Genomic DNA, 6,242 nt, shown 5'->3' with positions numbered 1-6,242 from the left:
GAAAATAAGTCCATCATTCTGTGAAAGTAAAATTGTGACCCTGCACCATAAAGCACACAAAAAGTCGCCAGACATGGATTTTTAGTTAAGGGCAGATTATGAAAAAGCAGACTCTAAGCTTTAGAATGATGAATAACTCAACTCATATGGACTCCCTAACCTATTTAAATACTGGAAAGAAGGCACACACTCTGGAAAAGTGTGAACAGAGAAAAGAGGCTCTGAAGTACAGGGTCCATTCAAGTGTTTAATCTTTACCTAGCCGTGCTAACTGTGTGACGAAGGGACAAAACAAAGGATGTAAACCACCGGAGCAACAACTATGAAGGGATTATCGAATTAAATTGAAATTCAGCATGCTCAATTAACACAGTCTGTCCATGACTAAGGCAAACATTCAAAGCGGTAGTGTTATCAATTCAAAAGTTATTAGACTTGAAAGTGTGCAAACGAGTGTGCAAACGATTTCAAGAAATGTAAATGGGCCTCTTTTATAAAGACATAACTGATCAGAAAGTGATCACTATACTCTCTCCCAAAAAAGAGTTGTAGAAAAACTGCTGAAAACACACTTTTCCATTCATGTTCTGATCCCAAACTAAAGAATAATGTAAAAGAAGGATAGCTCTTCCAGGAAATGTGAAAAACTCAACATTGACTCGGTTGACCCATTTCACTCTTCTTGAGTCCTCACGTAACATCAAGGGCCGCGATTTTTTGTTTGTTTTGTGATGCACGGTCACAATTGTGCAACTGTGGAAATTCGATTATCTCTATGTCTGTTGTGCTCTATGCTGCACCCCCTTCTGGCAAGAACACAGTGTCTCTACAGTGTCCCACAGTGTGTTCCTATAGTCGACGGTGTGAAAACGCTCGAAATTAATTTAGTTGGAAGTCAGTGAAGAAGAAGTCCATCTGTGAAAGCAATATATTGTGCAACTATGGAGATTTGATTATACATGTATCTCAATGTCTGTTGTACTTCTATGCTGTACCCCTACTGGAAAGAACACAGTGTCCCACAGTGTGTTCCTATAGTCGACAGTGTGAAAACGCTCGAATTCAATTTAGTTGGAAGTCAGTGAAGAACAAGTCCATCTGTGAAAACAATATATTGTGCAACTATGGAGATTTTATTATACATGTATCTCAATGTCTGTTGTACTTCTATGCTGTACCCCTACTGGAAAGAACACAGTGTCCCACAGTGTGTTTACAATGTGTTCACAGGATGTTCATAATTATAGTCGACTATGTGAAAATGATCGAATTTAACATTGTGGAGATTATTGCACTCTGTTTGTGGTTTTCACAGAGTGTTCACATAGAACACTATGAATTGACACACTATGAATTGAACACTATTGAATTTGTTTCACACTATGAATTGACAACTCACACTGTGTTCACACTGTTAAAATGCTCAAATTCAAAGGGATGGTACAGTAGGGCCTATTGGTGGAGATGAGAATTAGGCTTTTCACTTTTTGCGAGATATACCAAGAAAACACTTATGAAATAGTACAGAGCATGCCATTTTAAGAGGAATTCAATGTTAAGTTAATGAAAATCGGGTTTGGAATGAGTGAAACATCCAAAAACAAAGTAAAACACAGCGATCGTAATAAAAGGTGGGTCCCACACTTTATTAGAATCGCTCTGTTTTGGATATCTCAGCCATTTCAAAACCAATTTTTATCTAATAAACGTGTAATTCCTCATGGAATTACATATACTTTCATATTTCATAAGAAGGTTCTCATTATCTCACCAAAAATGTTAGAAACCTGAAATTAGGTCTCAACGAAAACTATACGATCCCTTACAGGGTGAAGAGATTTTAGACTGTGTTCACAATGTGGAACACGCTGTGTTACCACTGTGGCTCACACTGTGGTTCTCACACTGTGGTTCTCACACTGTGGTTCTCACACTGTGGGATACTGTGTTCTTTCCAGCAGGGCGTACGATGGAGTGGGATCTATGAGCATTGCATCCATTCATGCCAAGTGTCCGAGCTGGCGACAAGAAATAAGTTCCAAAGGAAGAACCAGGCGAAACTTGAAAAATGATTTTTGACAATAAAGTATTATATAGAATGATGACTGGCGGGGGAGGGAACATACCGAATGTTCCACCCGAAGGGTTTGAAATGCTATTGAGGGAGGTTATAAGTCCCGAGACGAAGTCGAGGGACTTGTAGCCTCCCGGAATAGCATTTCAAACCCTGAGGGTGGAACGTTTGGTACATGTTCCCGACAACAAGAGTCATCATCTGTTATATTATATGGGTTAGTCAAATACGTCAAATACGTCAACGTCAACCACCAGCAAAATGATACATGCACAACGCACTCGATCGCTCGCTCGCGCAGAGCCAAATTTACTGTGTGCGCGCGGTCCTAGGCCTTCTGTCATTAAATTGTTACGTGAAAATGTTTTCCCATGGGAGAACATTCACAAGAATGTTCGCCCATGGGCGAACATAACGACCGTACCTCCATCACGTGACTGTGTTCAGCCAATCACTAACCGGTATTTGACTGACCCATTTAATTTTATGATATGGCACATTGAATACCATTCACCTGACATATTTCGTTTGAAATCTAATAGACACTCTCATGAGAAATACACAGTTAATATTGAGTACTGTACTTTACTTTCACTTTCAAACTGATGAAGGGGAAAGTAAATTTGAGTGTCTCGTAATGACTTTTATGTGAACACAAGGATACGGCTTTTAGCTATGCCCTTAGGCTGTTTAAAAACGCCAAGCGGATGTCATGTGTGTAAATAACGTACGTGTCATGCCAAGACGAACACATACTGTATACCAGTATACAAACATTTCCGGGCATGCTCCTTGAAAGCACACACTGGACTGCCACCATCACGTAACTGATGTATTGCCACTTTGAAGGGATGCATACAACACACTAGATGCCTTGTCTACCAATAATTGGGGAGATTTAGATTTTCGCGACGGGGACGTTCAGAGGGGGAGAAAAAAAAAACTATTCTGAGCATGCGCAGAATCGCGTATCAAAGTCAATCTATTTCTAGCTCGCGTCGCCCGAGTTTCACTACGCGTTCTGGGCCATTTTTACGTCCGCTCAATTCACGACGTAGAGAGCGACTTCATACACCGATCTCGGGGGCGCCATGTTATTTTTTTGTAGGGTGCTACGTATCGGGCCAAGCTACTTTTCAACACGGCACAGGGAAAAGGAGAACGTTCAGCTCAAGCGTCGTCTCAAACGTCCACGCCGCAAATCTGAAGCTCCCTGATAACTCTGATGACAACAGGGCGACATGAAATAAAATGCCGTGGAAATTAAGCATGCTGGAGATTCACCTACTTCTAATACCGCAAAGTTTCATATTATTATGCATCGTAACAGCAGAGGAGCCCTCACTATCTTGCCTCGATCAACACGAAGACATCAATCTCTCAAAAGGTAAGATAAGACTTTATTACTATAGAGCGGCATTTTGCTTCATGTCATACATACGCTTGTATTAGACATTGATTGGTGTTTTACTGTGCAGCTTTTGATCTCGATAGCTTCCTGTTTTTTTCTAGTCAAGCCGCACTCCTTTTTTTCTCATATCAAGTGTGCTATAGCGTTATATAGTTTCTATTCTATAGGTAAACTCGAAAGCTATATCAAAAAGCATTTGAGAAGTTAAAGCAAAAGTCACGACAAACAACAATAATTGTACCTTCCAACAACACGAGAGGATGTGATCCAGGGTTCAGTTTTAGACGTTCTACCTGGACGAGGGATAACTAGGAAAGCGGTTTAATGCAGACGTGTATGTGTGTGTGTGTGTGTGTGTGTGTGTTTTAATGCAGTTAATTTGCTTTTTTTCTTTATAAAAGGAAAGGGAATTCATTTCAGTCGAGCTGCATGTAGTTGGTTTACAGGATAGGACAGAATGATTGACTTTGACAATATCATGAACAATATTACTTAGCATTTTAGAAATCTCTGGGTCTATAGTGTATATCTCAATATCTATAGAAATGCGAAAATGTTTATTTCTTAGATATTCTTTTATTCTCATTATCATCATTATTATGCTATTATATCCTAACCCAAATTGGAAGAAGTTTTTTTTTTTAAATAAAGGGTAAGATGTCAATGGAAAGATAACGTGTTGCTCTTGGCCCCTCAAATAAACAGCATAGTGAGGACAGCATGCATTCATAGGCATACATTAAATATCTTACTTGAAAAAAATGCACTTCCTTTCGATTTCATTTGTCCATGTGTGTGTGTGTGTGTGTGTGTGTGTGTGTGTGTGTTTGCAGCATCCATCTGTCTTGGCTGCTTCAACGCCAGTTGCTATGGGGATTACTTCCACTTCCAAGACGAGAACATGACGATCGGAACCTGTGTCAACGAATGTGGAAAAAGAGGATTCCTTTATGCTGGACTGGCTTACGGGATTATGTGTAGATGCGGCATATTGAAATGCAGTAAGGCAGACAGAGAACCAGCCAGATTCTGCGGCGTGCCATGTGGCGGAAATCGGCAGTTACTGTGCGGTGGCATTCATTTTATCTCCGTTTACAGTGGTAAGGCTTTTTCCTCATATTGATATACAATCAATAAGTCCCTGTAAACATTTGGTGTAAATTCCACTTGAAATAAATATGTGATTGTTTTACGCTTTAATTATGGTTTCAAGATTCCTTTCAATAAATGGTTAATCAATTGCATTGTGTCTATGACAGGACGATGAACTTTATTGATGTCTCTAGACTCTATGCTTTCAAGTAAAACAATCATAAATCATGTTAAGGAAGGTAGCATGCTCCCATCAGACCATCGATTCAATTGTCTTCCAGTTTCACTTTCAGTTTATTAAAAAAGAATTGCATCGTTAGCATTAGCACTTACACGTCACAGGAAAATGTATACATACAATGTGCATGTATCAGTCTCATTTGAAGCACACACATACATTGAATGTTGTGAATGACCTAAATAAAGCAGCACAGCTTATCAAACAATAAGGTCCCAACTGATGTAGAAAACAATGTAGACAAGTGAAAGTGATGTATTTCAGAAGTAGGGCTGGGATGAGAGGCTGGGAAGGAGAAAAAAGTACACGTACCCGCATTGATGACCTGGAGCAGACGTTTATAGCATTCTGTAGTAGCAAGTTAAAGGACAAGTCCACCTTCATATATATAAGGATTGAGAGAATGCAGCAACATTAGAAGAACACATCAGTGAAAGTTTGAGGAAAATTGGACAATCCGTTCAAAAGTTATGAATATTCTAAGTATCTGCGCAGTCACTGCTGGAAGAGAAGACTACTACAGTATATGATGTCACATGCGTACAACTATACATGTATAAGGAAAATAAAAAGAGAATTTCACAAAACTTTACTTTTTGAATAAAGTGCACAGTTCTTCGACTTGCTACTGACGTATGTTAAGGGTAATATTTTTTCCCCTGCCTTCTAAAAGAGAGAAGTCGAGTGTTCTTTTGTTATGGGAGAAAAATGGATAATGTTGAATTTTCTTTATTCTTTCTTTATATCGTTGTACTCATGTGACATCACAAGCTATAGTAGTCTTTTCATCCAGCCGTGACTGAGCAGAAACTTCAAAAATTCATAACTTTTTATCGGATTGTCCGATTTTGCTCAAACTCTCACTGTTGTGTTCTACTAATATTGCTGCATTCACTCAACCCACATGTCTATGAAGGTGAACTTGTCCTTTAATCAAGGCTACAAGTGATCTTGCATATAGATAATGACATGACTGGAGTATCTCTTTTTGAAGTTAAACAAGCCGATAACTTCGTTAGTCGTAAATGTCATTGTAAAATACTATGATGACATTCAGAAGACAGTGTTGTATATATATATATATATATATATATATATATTTATATATATATATAATTATATATATATATTATATATATATATATATATTATACATATATATATATATATATATATTATATATATATATATAACATACATATATATATATATATATATATATATATATATATATATTCTGGGTGAGAATTTTGAACGATGTACAATTGCCAATTTTCGCACCTTATGCATGGCTCGACACTAACTTTTTTGTTTGGTGGCCCGAGAGAAAAATTTGGTGTCCCGAAAAAAACAAAACAATAAAAAACATTAAAAGTCCTTTTTCTTAATGAGTCAAATATTTAAGATTTATGATAGTAAGAATTAGA

This window comes from Diadema antillarum, unplaced genomic scaffold (assembly GCF_040938485.1).
Source record: "Diadema antillarum isolate AM-2024a unplaced genomic scaffold, OU_Dant_1.0 seq00000357_RagTag, whole genome shotgun sequence".
NCBI lineage: Eukaryota > Metazoa > Echinodermata > Echinoidea > Diadematoida > Diadematidae > Diadema > Diadema antillarum.
The sequence above is the reverse complement of the archived record's forward strand: the minus strand, read 5'-3'. Positions refer to the sequence as shown.